Source organism: Dama dama, chromosome 24, assembly GCF_033118175.1.
Source record: "Dama dama isolate Ldn47 chromosome 24, ASM3311817v1, whole genome shotgun sequence".
NCBI lineage: Eukaryota > Metazoa > Chordata > Mammalia > Artiodactyla > Cervidae > Dama > Dama dama.
In genome coordinates this window covers 60,524,456-60,536,476 of record NC_083704.1, presented here as the reverse complement: position 1 = coordinate 60,536,476, position 12,021 = coordinate 60,524,456, and the positions used below count along the sequence as shown (strand labels likewise).

Here is a 12,021-nt window from a genome sequence, read left to right as displayed (position 1 = left end):
CTTAAAAATAAAATGTCATCTCATCCAAGCTAGGAAACAATAATAAGTCTGGTTTGGAAATGGCTCAGCTACAGTTTCCCAACCAGTCCAAAAGGGCAACTCAGAGGCACTGCAAGGTAGTGTGTGTGTCAATATTTGGAGTTTCCTCATCCCTCTTTCTCAATTTCTGACCACAAACTGGTAACTTCATCAGATGACTGGCCAGCATAAACGCACATGAAGAAATGTGATACTCTACCCTTCTAATAGTTAGCAAGCCGGGCTGCCCAAGTTTAGAAAAGATCCTCACTTTTTTAAAGGATAATTTTTAAAAAGTTCATCAGCTAGTTCAAACAATTACATTAAAACATCAGTTCCACAGTGAAAGACATATGGAGCCCATTTAATTTTAACTCTTAAGTTTTTCATTTTTTTCATTTTAAGTCACTTTGTCTAAACTCTTTAACTTATTTTACTTTTCATCTCCAAATCAGTCATTGCTTCTTCATTTAAGCAGCAACTGTTCATTTTTTAATGAATGGAGCTACTCACAAAGTATATCCTTAAACACAAGTAGAAAAATATGCAACTCACAAATAAAATATGGTTTAAGTATGATCATTCTGATGGTCGGGTAATAATGAAGTAAAAAACAGCTACACAGTGGAAGGGGAAGGAGAGGAAATAAAAACCACCCAGACATCTCATCCTGCTAAGCTAATGCCTGGAAACACTGACTTAACCATACCAATAATTTCTGTTCCACATAAAAGGCATAAATTTTAGTGGCAAGTCCTGCATAATCAACAAGTGATTTAAAAAATAGCATGAGCTTTCTTCAAAAATAAAGACATGAAAAAAATTTAATAAAATAAAGACATGAAATATAAGTGAATCCACTATTCTGCACACTGGCAGCTCTCACCTGGGCAGACATTTAGATCTATCCTCAAGATAAGTAGTCCTCCAGGTTTACAACCTTGCCAAAGCTATTTCAAGAAGTAACCATCTGATTTAGTCATTTCTCCAATGATTCCTTGTGGAGTCAATGGCTTTCATAGAGAAAAATTCCCTGGTCTTCAATGATAACCACCAAAGGTAAGCATCTTGCTTGTTTTGAGAACTTGTAAGAATTACAATAAGGTATACCTGCAAAACTGAGCACCATTTGTTTCCCAGAAAATACTTTAAATCAACTTTTCAAGAATATTTTCCTTAAACCAAGGCCATGTTCAAAGGTTTCCTCTGTAAATTGGACCATTAATTCATTAAAACTCTAAGTTATACCCAGCTACTTTGCCACAGGAGTAAAAAAAAAACGAAATATGAAAATGTAACCTATGTAATTACACATCAAAGTCTGAATGCCTTAAGGAAAAGAACTGTATGTATTTCCTACATCTTGTTATATACGCCATCATCCAGTACAGTAGGGCTTCCCTGGTGGCTCAGTGGTAAAGAATCCACCTGCAATGCAGGAGTCAAAGGAGACGCAAGTTCAATCCCTGGGCTGGGAAGACCCCCTGGAGGAGGGCATGGCAACCCACTCCAGTATTCTTTCCTGGAGAATCCCCATGGATAGAGGAGCCTGGTGGGCTACAGTCCATAGGGTTGTAAAGAGCCAGACATGACTGAAGTGATTTAGCACACACGCCAGTACAGTACCTTGCACAAAATTAATGTTTAAATATCTGAATAAAATATTAATGGAGAAATGATGTAATTACACTACTTATCCTAAACCTTTCTCATGGATATTGAATCACTACCTACCACATGAAAGTACTGATATATAGAATCCAAAAAACCAGAATGCCTCTCTATATACTGCAACTTGGCACAGAACTGAGTGGAAAAGTGTAAGGAGCACATCATTTGACAATTTCTAATCATCTATTTCAACTGCCAGTGGCTTTGAAGAATATAAAGTTCAGAAAAATAGTCCTTGCCTTTTTAAAGAAGAAAAAACAAAAAATCATGACTTACCAAAGACTGACTGTGTACTAAGAGCTTTCAGGATGACAAAGAGGCCTACAACAACAAGAACTGACAGCTTTGTGTGTGTGTGTGTGTTTGGGGGGGGGGGGGGGCGGTGATAGAGGAAGAAGGAGTAACTTCTTAAGAAAGCAATAAGAATATGGAGTATGGGACTTCCCTGGTGGTCCAGTGGCTAAGACTCACGCTTCCAATGCAGGGGGCCCAGGTTCAATCCCTGGTCAGGGTACTAGATCCCACATGCCACAACAAAGACCTGGTGCAGCCAAATAAATAAAAAAGAATTAAAAAAAAAAAAGAATATGGAGTATGGAATGGTCACTTCCAGCCTGAGCAGAGGAAGAGGTAGACAATGAAGGATGATTTCACTGTATTTGAAATTGAAGGGAAAGCATTTTAATACGTACATGTAAATGTTTTTCTTTATAAAAAATGGAACTTTAATGTACATATTTTAGTATCCTACTTTTTTCACTTAGTGTATCTTACCACTCAAGATTAATTGAAATAATTATTTACAAGTTAACTGAGTATTTTTTAGATTAAAAGGGGATGAAGGGTATTAAGGAAGGTAACAGCAACAACTACATGTATCAACTTAACAAAAAACTTTTTTTCAAAAAAGCAGTCATTAATTGTATAATTAACTTATCTCTTTGAAGAACATTATATACAAATACATTTATAAAGGAGGAAAAGTCCATAGATGCAAATACAGCCAACTTCCTAGACTTCTGGTTTGCTCAGTTCCTCTAATTAGCACATGCATGCGCACACGCACACACACACGCGCGCACACGCACACGCGCGCGCGCACACACACACACACACACACACACACACACACACACACACAGAGGAATATTATTCAACCATGAAAAATAATAAAATTCTGACACACAGTATATTATGGATGAATCCTGAAAACACAGTAAGTGAAATAAGCCAGATACAAAATTATAAACATTGTATGATTCCCCAAAGGTCCAAAAGTCAAAGCTATGGTTTTTCCAGTTGTCATGTATGGATGTGAGAGTCGGACCATAAAGAAGGCTGAGAGTCAAAGAACTGATGCTTTTGAACTGTGGTGTTGGAGAATAGTCTTGAGAGTCCTTTGGACTGCAAGGAGATCAAACCAATCAATTCTAAAGGAGACCAACCCTGCAAATTCATTGGAAGGAATGATGCTGAAGCTGAAGCTCCAATATTCTGGCCACCTGATGCAAAGAGCTGACTCACTGGAAAAGACCCTGATGCTGGGAAAGACTGAAGGCAGGAGGAAAAGCGGATGACAGAGGATGAGAGGGTTGGATGGCATCACCGACTCAATGGAAATGAGTTTGAGCAAGCTCTGGGAGATGGTGAAGGACAGGGAAGCCTGGCGCGCTGCAGTCCATGGGGCTGCAAAGAGTGGGACACAACTGAGCAACAATGATTCCCTTTATATGGGATACTTGGACTAGCAAACTCACAGAGAGAAGGTAGAGTTCACCAGGGGCTGGAGGTAGAGAGGAACGGGAGTTATTGTATCAATATAATTGTTATAGGGTTCTATCTGGTATGATGAAAAATTTCTAGAAACAAATTAGCGGTCATGTTTGCACAACACTTGAATGCACTTAATGCCACTGAATAATACACTCAAATGTGGTTAAAATAGTAAATTTTATGTTATGTATAGTTTGCCACCACCACTCCCCCCAAAAAAGCCTAAGGGGCCCATTTTGAATTGTCAGACAGCTAGATAAATACTAGGCACAGAGTATTTATGATGGTTATTCTCACATTCACATTTCTCTAACTCCAGTCCAGACTAAGACCAAGGAAGGTAGAAGAGTATCATTTATACCCTCCATGTAGAAAGCCTATGAATGCAGAAGAAAACAGCCAGTGTGGCAAGAGCAGCTTGAACCAATAAGTCAGCGAGCTGCTAAAGCAGGCAAACGTCCTCAGGGAGCTGGCACTGAGAACCCAGAGCACTCTACTGATAATGCAAAATAGAAGGGGAAGCTAAGCAAGCTTAATTCCTTCCACAGAAATCCTAAGCTACAAAGTTCTGAGTATGAGTTTAGTAAGTAGTATACCATTTTAATTGTAAGCATTAGTGTCTGATGGGCAGAAGGAAGGAACTAAATCCACAGGCGATTAACCTGTGAATCTCTACTTATGCAAATAATGTTTACTATATAATCAAAACAAAGTTTTAAGAACTAGAGCTTTATAAATTAGACATGCCTCAGCTCTAAGGAGCTTAAATCTAGCCAGAGATGTAAGACATCTATATAAAAAATTCAGTTCAATAAGCATCATTTAGCACCTTATACTCAACAAATTGAACTGAAATCAGGGGCACCAAACACTGTGCTAAAAACTCCGGGTATTCAAAGGCGATTAAGATCCAATCCTGAGAAAAGATGAGAGGTGGACAAGTACTTTAATAAAACACATGTCACAGTAAGTACATATCAAGGCTACAGTGTGCTGCTGTACCAAAAAAGTACAGACACAAACCATGGAAGTTTAAGTAAAAGGTCTTATTATAAAATCTAGCATTAAATCAAGTGATTTAGATTTAACAGTTTCACCAAAGTGCACAGACCTGGTCCCTCAATTTCTGAAATTTTTTCACAAATGTCAACAAAGGACTTGCACACTGAGTAGAAAGCAATAACTTGAGTTTATAATCTAATGGGATGATAAACTCACAAATGACCATATGATAAAGGCCGTAAGAAAAATAAATGCACGGGTTTTAAGGTAGGGTTCAAGGGAGAAAACACGATGAGAAAAGTATCAGGAAATGGTATTTAGAAGATGGTGTTCAAAATGGCTCTTAAAAGAGGAACAGATAAAAGTGAGGAAATCGTGTGAATCTCTCCTCAGTAGATAAGGTCACTGAGGCAGGAACTTGCCTAATTCACCCTCTACCACACTAGCCTGCTGCACTTACTTAGGTGCTTAAGAAAATAATAATAAATGGCTTCTGAATTCCACTGAAGATAGTAAGGGAAATCCACAATACCAAAATATAAAAGCAAGAACTGTATGCTGAGCCTGAAAAGCAAAGGAGACTCCTAGACGATCTGCCACAGGAAGGAAGGGCAGCACAGAGACACGTGAATATTCCTGTATCATCACAGAGCAGGCAGATACCCGAGAACCTCGTAATACACCTCCCTCCACAAGAGAAAGCTGGTATGGGAAACAAAGGAGAAAGCAGAGTTCCTCTAAACAGCGTAACTTTCTGTATCCTTTCAATTCTGGAGCATGTGACTGTATAATCTACACAAAAGATTAATAAAATCTAATTTTTAAGATTCTGGTGAGGGACAGGGAGGCCTGGCGAGCTGCAGTCTATGGGGTCACAAAGAGTCGGACTCGACCTCACGACTGAACAATATACATTTAAAAAGGGAATCTGGCAGTAATGTGAAAAATGCAATGGGAAGAAACAAGAAAAAGGAGTTCAGTTTAGAGGTTCTAACGACAGTTAAGGCAAATTCAGTACTAAAAGCCTGAAGTAACCTGAGGGAAGTAGAAAACAGTTGAAAGAAGCCCAAAAATATAGTCGTCAATGACAACTGAGACTGACTGAATGTCTGGAGGGACATAAGGGCCCACAGCATGAATAGAGCTTATCTTTATATATTTATCTATATGTATTTTTCTATTATAAAACAATATATTTGGGGACAATGAAAAGTAATATAAAGTAATAAATAATTTCTGTTTAACAACTACTGGTAACATCTACATGTGCTTTCTTCCTCTGTGTAGGTTTTGAGTTTTTGACTCTTTAAAAAGCTTGAGATATAACTTATATCCCACCCATAACTTATAACTTATAAGCCACCCATTTAAAGTATACAACTCAATGGCTTTTATGAGACTCACAGAGTGGTACATTTACCTCCACAATCAATTTCAGAACATTTTCAATACTTCAAAAAGAAACCCCTATCACTGTTCACTGCCATTCCCCTCTCCCTCCAGCCACTGGCAACCACAAATCTACTTTCTGTCTCTGCAGATTTGCCCGTTCTAGGCACTTCATGCAAAAACAATCACAGAATATGTGGGGTTTTCTGACTGACTTCTTTTATTTCATATGATGTTTGCAAGATTTCTACATACTGGAGAATGTACCAGTTTTGTTGTTGTTCTGTCCCTAAGTCATGTCCAGCTCTGAGACCCCCACAGACTGTAGCATGCCAGGCTTCCCTGCTCTTCACCATCTCCTGGACTTTGCACAGATAAATTCCTTTTCACTACTGAATAATATTCCATTGTATTAAATGTTGTGTTTTTTAACAGAACTACAATCATTCAGATATAGCATTTCTTGTGTCATAAATGCTTCATATATGCCATAGTTCAAGAAACGCATCATGCCCCATAAGTGGCTGTACCACAGTTTACTTATCCTGAAGTTTTTCCAGTTTTTTCTACTATAAACAAACTTTTTAAAATGCAAATGGGAACTCCTTTCAAAATAATCTATCTGGATCCAGGGAAATGCCTCTCCCAGAAACTGAGCTTCCTAATGAGATTTGCCACAGAGAACAAAAGTCATGTTCTTCTAAGGAAAACTCAGGATTTCATCTACCCCAAACCTAGGTAAAGGACAGATGTTAAAAGCTATCTAACATGGGGCGCTCAGCCTGGTTGTTAGGCCGACTGTCGCCCCTCCTTGCCTAAATAAAGGTAACCTACTTCTGTTGAAAAAATAAATAAACAAAAGTTATCTAACATGGAAAAGCATGGGATGGGGTGAATTCCGAGTGCAAGCACTGACATATACACATTACCATGCGTGGAACAGACAGCTGTAGAGAAGCTGCTGTGTCAGACAGGGAGCTCAGCTGGGCGCTCTGTGATGACCCAGAGGCAGGACAGGGGCTGGGAGAGGCTTGAGGAGGAGTGGATACAGGTACACATATAGCTGACTCCCACTGTTGTACAGCAGAAAGTAACACAACATCGTAAAGCAATTACACTATAATTTTTTTTTTAATTTTTGAAAAGAAGAAAGAAGTATGTCTCCATAGAATCCAGATTAAGAATGAAAACTCGTAATTTTAAAGATACAGTAACATAGGTAACCATTACTAGCCAGACTCTTCTACCAGAAACGTTTACGGATGAAGAAAGTAAATACCCTGTCCAAATGTGATGCCTAGTATTAAGTGGCTTCAAACAAATCAGACCACTTTTCCCTTCCCCAGTGGGTTGGAAGAAAATAAACAGGAGATAAGTCTTGACTAACACAGTAAAGATATATTATTTACTCTTGCTACTGAATGACAGTACATAAAACCCAACAGGCAGAAAGAAGATGCCACCCATAGGGTCCACCAGGATCCTCAGAAGCAAGTAGACAGATCTGGTTCCCCTAAAGCATTTCACTGCCTGTGACTTCCCATTCATTAACCAAAAATGTAAACAATTTCTAAATCACAAAGGTTTTCATTCCAAATCAGTTTTAGGATTGTTAATCCCCACCCAGTAAAATCCCTTAGAATCTGATCTAAAAATAAAACTATGTGTCAAGTGTTCCTCAAGAAAAACTATCTACACTGATTGGAATGTGAAGCAATTAACACACTTCTTGAGTGAGTTGCCAGAGAGACTTGAGATAGCCTGGGCCAAAACCAGTAACAAAGGAACAACACCCACTTGACATTTTCCTTGGTTAAACTGACATTCTAGGAGTAATTTTAGAAGAAAAGCTAACAGATCTGAAGTTAACTACTAAAATCACTGTGAGCTTCACAAGTATCCTGGGAGAAAAGGAGGAACAGAATGACTCAACCACTATAAAATTAAAGATGAAAACTATGATATGTAATTAAGGAATTTTTATTTACAACTTTAAGGCAAGGAAAAAAAAAAACAAAAAACCAGCTATTACTATCCCAAGGATTACAGGCAAGGGAGTGAAGCCCAATACCAAATATACTAACTGAATTATAACACAAATAATTAGTATCACATTTGCAACCTGGGCAGTTTAGCAAATAAGAATTCTTAGACATCCATACACAAAGATAAACACACACAGCAATGAAAACCCTAAACCACCTCATCCTAAATGAATCCAAGTGTTCCTTGATCTCCCAATTATTTTAGTCAAGGTGAACAATTTTCCAACCACAGTCATTTCTTTCGGAGAACTGACTTTGACAACACATATGATTTAAAAAACAAAAGATCTTTTTAAGTCAAAGCTTGACTTTATGGTTTCATAAACCCCCCACTGTCACATAGTCCACTGCCTTTCAAAGGCAATAGTTAAAATTCTCTTCTGCAAGTCAACATTAAGGCATTCTGTTCATCTAACACGCTCCTCCCAAGACCAGGATTATTATGTATGGGCTATTATGTTAACATGCAAACAAAACCACTCCCCATGTAACATTTTTCTATTTTTAGGCAACAGGTTATTAACAAAGCTTTATCTGGAATTAAAATGTGATAGAATCATGCACCTACTACTAACAGGTTACTTGAAATAGTAATTTGAAGTTATTAATTATATTTTCCATTTAATAAGTAACCTAGTGCTTCTGGAGAAGTCAAATTTAACTTCCAAGAAGTTGTTGTTTAATCCTCAGAGCAAACTTCTACTTTGGATTTCACAAATGGCAAGTTTTAAACTAAAAGCAACCAGTCTCAGAGCAGTTTTAATATAATACTTAATGCTTAACCATTCTCCATTTCATCTTTTAGATACTTTTCATCATAAGTGACCAGCTTAATCTGCTTCTCACTGTTTTCTCCTGCAAAACCAAAACCTATAAAACATGTTCTCCTGTATTTCACTCACGCCTTCTCCTTTGAAGGCATACACATCTTTTAATTCTTGTTAAATAACAGTTTTAGAAAACTAAGCAATTTCACTACAACTTATAATCACAAACACTGCATACCTAAAAGATAATAAGCTTTTACACAGAAAGAGTAATAGGTTAATTTTTCCAAGTATCCTGTGTTCAATTGGGTCAAATGTTTCTGTTGCATTTTAAACAGCACAGCCCTTAAAGTGATAAGGGTGAAAACAAGCCAAAAGAATTTTAGTCTTAATGTTCTTGAATGGTATATAATCATCACAACCCAAGAAAGATTCAGGAACTTCTAGATGAAGTCTGTTAATATCATAATAGTCACTTTAGCACAAACATTAACCACAACAATACAGCTCTTTGGGGAGAATTATGTTCATAGAGCTAAAGACTTTAAAACAGAATTGGAATCCACAGAATCAATCCAAACAGTTTACTATATAAAACATTTACTAAACTAAAAATACTCAGTTGCATTCTACAATTTTTCAGATGTTTCATATAATCTGCCAATTTCTAAGCAACTGGGGAGCACAATTTATGTTGTCAACAACCATTTAAAATGCGGTATTAGTAGACTGTCTTACATTTATAAAGACAACATTTTTGTGAGCAAGCACAACTTCAGAAGAACCTTTTGCAAGAATCCCGAGAAATATGAATTCTGTTCATTCACCACAGTGCAAGAGCAAAATATTTGACATAAAGCATTTATCAAAATATTCTTGACGGAGCTTAACAAAGTAAATCTGTGCAACTACTAACAGCTTTAAAATCATCAAGAGAAGGGGGAAATCGATTATCAGCAAGAAAATTAGCAACACTCATCTAAAATAACTCCAATTAAACTAGCTCACTATCTTCAACAAAGAAAGATCCTTCGCAAGCTAGGCAACCTTTGTTTCAGACCCTCATCTCTCACCACTTCCTTCCTGCACCCCAGACGGCTTGCTGCTCCCCAAATTCATCCCAACTCCTGCACATCTCGGGGCCTCCGTACCAGCTGTTTCCTCAACTTAGCCTGCTCCGCCCTCCCCACCTGAAGAGCATTTGCTCAGCACGAAAGTCCCCTCCAGTCGACGAGCTCCCTCAACTCCCCCAGGCAAAACGAGCTGTTCCAAACTACCAAGACCCTGGGTAAACCCATCCGAATCACAGCGTATTGTTTTCACACTTGGGAGCGAACGGAGGGGCCGCCTACCTCCACTCAGACCCGAGAGGACGAAGCAGGCAGAAATAATGAACGCGGGCTGAATCCATTCCCTCCTTAAGACTTTTCAGAACCCCGTCACACCTAGAGGAGGCACAGCAGACCCCAACCTTCCTCCCACCAGAGAAAGGGGCACACCCTGGGCCCCTGAAAGAGAACAATGAATGAACACAGCCGCCTCGCCTCTCCTCATGTCCAAACGCCTCTCTCGGGGCATCGACTAGCTCTGCAGAGCCTCTGCAGCTGCAGAGCTGAAGCGTCCAGGCGGCTCTCACTTCACACAAAGGAGCCCTGGATCTTTATTCCCAAGCATCCTGGGGCCGACCGTCAGTATAAGCATCCCAATCGTATCATCAGTAACCCGCAGAGTCCTGAGCCCCAAGGGGAGGCCCGGATGCCTTCCTTTGTGGTGGGACACCGACCTATTTCCTCCTCTTGTCCCCGACTGCTCTCACCTTCCCGAAAAGGGTGTCACTTGAGAGAAGATGCAAGCCCGGGTCCCCCACTCCGCGGCCAGAAAGAAACGACGGTGGTCCACCTCAGTGACAACACGGATTCGAGGCGTCTCTGGGCGGATTTTCCCGTGGCCGAAATACAAGTGCTCTGCACCGGGAACTGGGGTGGCGCCCGCACGTTTCCCCGAAACACAGGGAAATCTTAAGTGGGGAATATGAGGATTCGGCTCGCCAGCCATGACACCGGGCCCCGGGGCCCCCGCCCGCCCAGCGCCACCCGGGGTGACAGCGGCCTGGCCCGGCCCTCCGCCCGACCGCCGCGGGGCCGCCCCGTCAGCGACGCCCTAGCCGGGCCGCCCGGGAACCCGGCCCACTCAGCCCCGCCGCCCCGCTCCCAGGGCCCGGCCCTGCAGCCTACCTGAGGGAGCCCGGCCGCCTCCGCGTCCAGTCGTCCGGCGGCGGCGTCTGGTCCGCTCCTCCTCCCCGCGGCGGGTGAGGGAGCGGGAGGCGATCACATTCGGCGCGTCCCCAACCCAGGGGACGGGGCCCCGGGCAGCTCTCGCATTGTCCCACTCGCGCTCCGCGGCCTCAGGGCACACACCCCAAAGCCCGGCCACCTAGCCCTCTCCGGGGCTCAACAGCGGCAGTAAAGCCTTCCCGTCTCACTCTCGTTCCCGTCTTAATCCCGCCATCTAAGATGGCGGCCCCAGCGCCCGCACTTCAGAGACTCGGGCGGCCCCGGGAGGCGAGCCCTGCACTCGGTGCTCCTCCTCCCGACCTGCGCCGCCACCAGCTCTCTGCTTCTGCGCGAGCCCGCCTAAGAGCCGACTTCAAACTTGGCTCGGGCATCCATCGCTCTGGCCTGAATTCTGGCCACGCCTCCTAGTGGGCGTGGCCTGGAGATCGCGCTGGTCGCCATTTCGGAGTCGTGAAGGCTCCAGGGAGGGTGCTGACTGGCCAAGGGAGTGGCAGTCGAAGAGAGTCGGAGTTTCGCTGCCCCGAAGGGGTCTGAGACTTAAAAGGGAGAAGACCAGCCTGGTGATATCTCAAGGCTCAGAGATAACCAAATGAGCCCGAGGACTCAATGTAGAGAACAGCTTTGGCGTGTCCTCCCTGAAGTCCGACGCATCAGGTGACACATCGCGACTCTGTCGTTTACCCATCGTGTGGGAAAGTCCGTAAACTTTTGAGTCTCAGTCCCTTGGTGGCTCAGACGGGAAAGACGGTAAAGAATCTGTCTGCAGTGCAGGAGACCAAGGTTGGATCCCTGGGTCCGAAAGACGGCTGAAGAAGGGAATGGCTACCCACTCCAGTATTCTTGCTTGGGAAATCCCATGGACAGTGGAGCCTGGCGGCTACAGTCCATAGGGTTGCAAAAGAGACACAATGTAGCTACCAAACAACAACAAATGGATATTTTAATGCATATACCCATCGCGCCAGCAATCCACTTCTGGACACTAATTCTAGAGGAATAGGTACACGTAAGCACAAAAAGGCACTCGCTAAAATGTTCATTGCCATGATGTTTGCATTAGAG

General features: G+C 41.8%; 1 protein-coding gene across 1 annotated transcript in view; it reads right to left on the bottom strand.

Moving 5' to 3' along the window:
* Nucleotides 1-11,257, bottom strand: part of RAF1 (Raf-1 proto-oncogene, serine/threonine kinase) — a 72,001-nt gene extending 60,744 nt beyond the window's left edge. The window contains exon 1 of the mRNA XM_061128903.1: nucleotides 10,900-11,257. The gene's annotated coding sequence lies outside the window, so the exon portion shown is untranslated. The remainder of the gene's footprint in view (nucleotides 1-10,899) is intronic.
* Nucleotides 11,258-12,021: the final 764 nt, after the last annotated feature.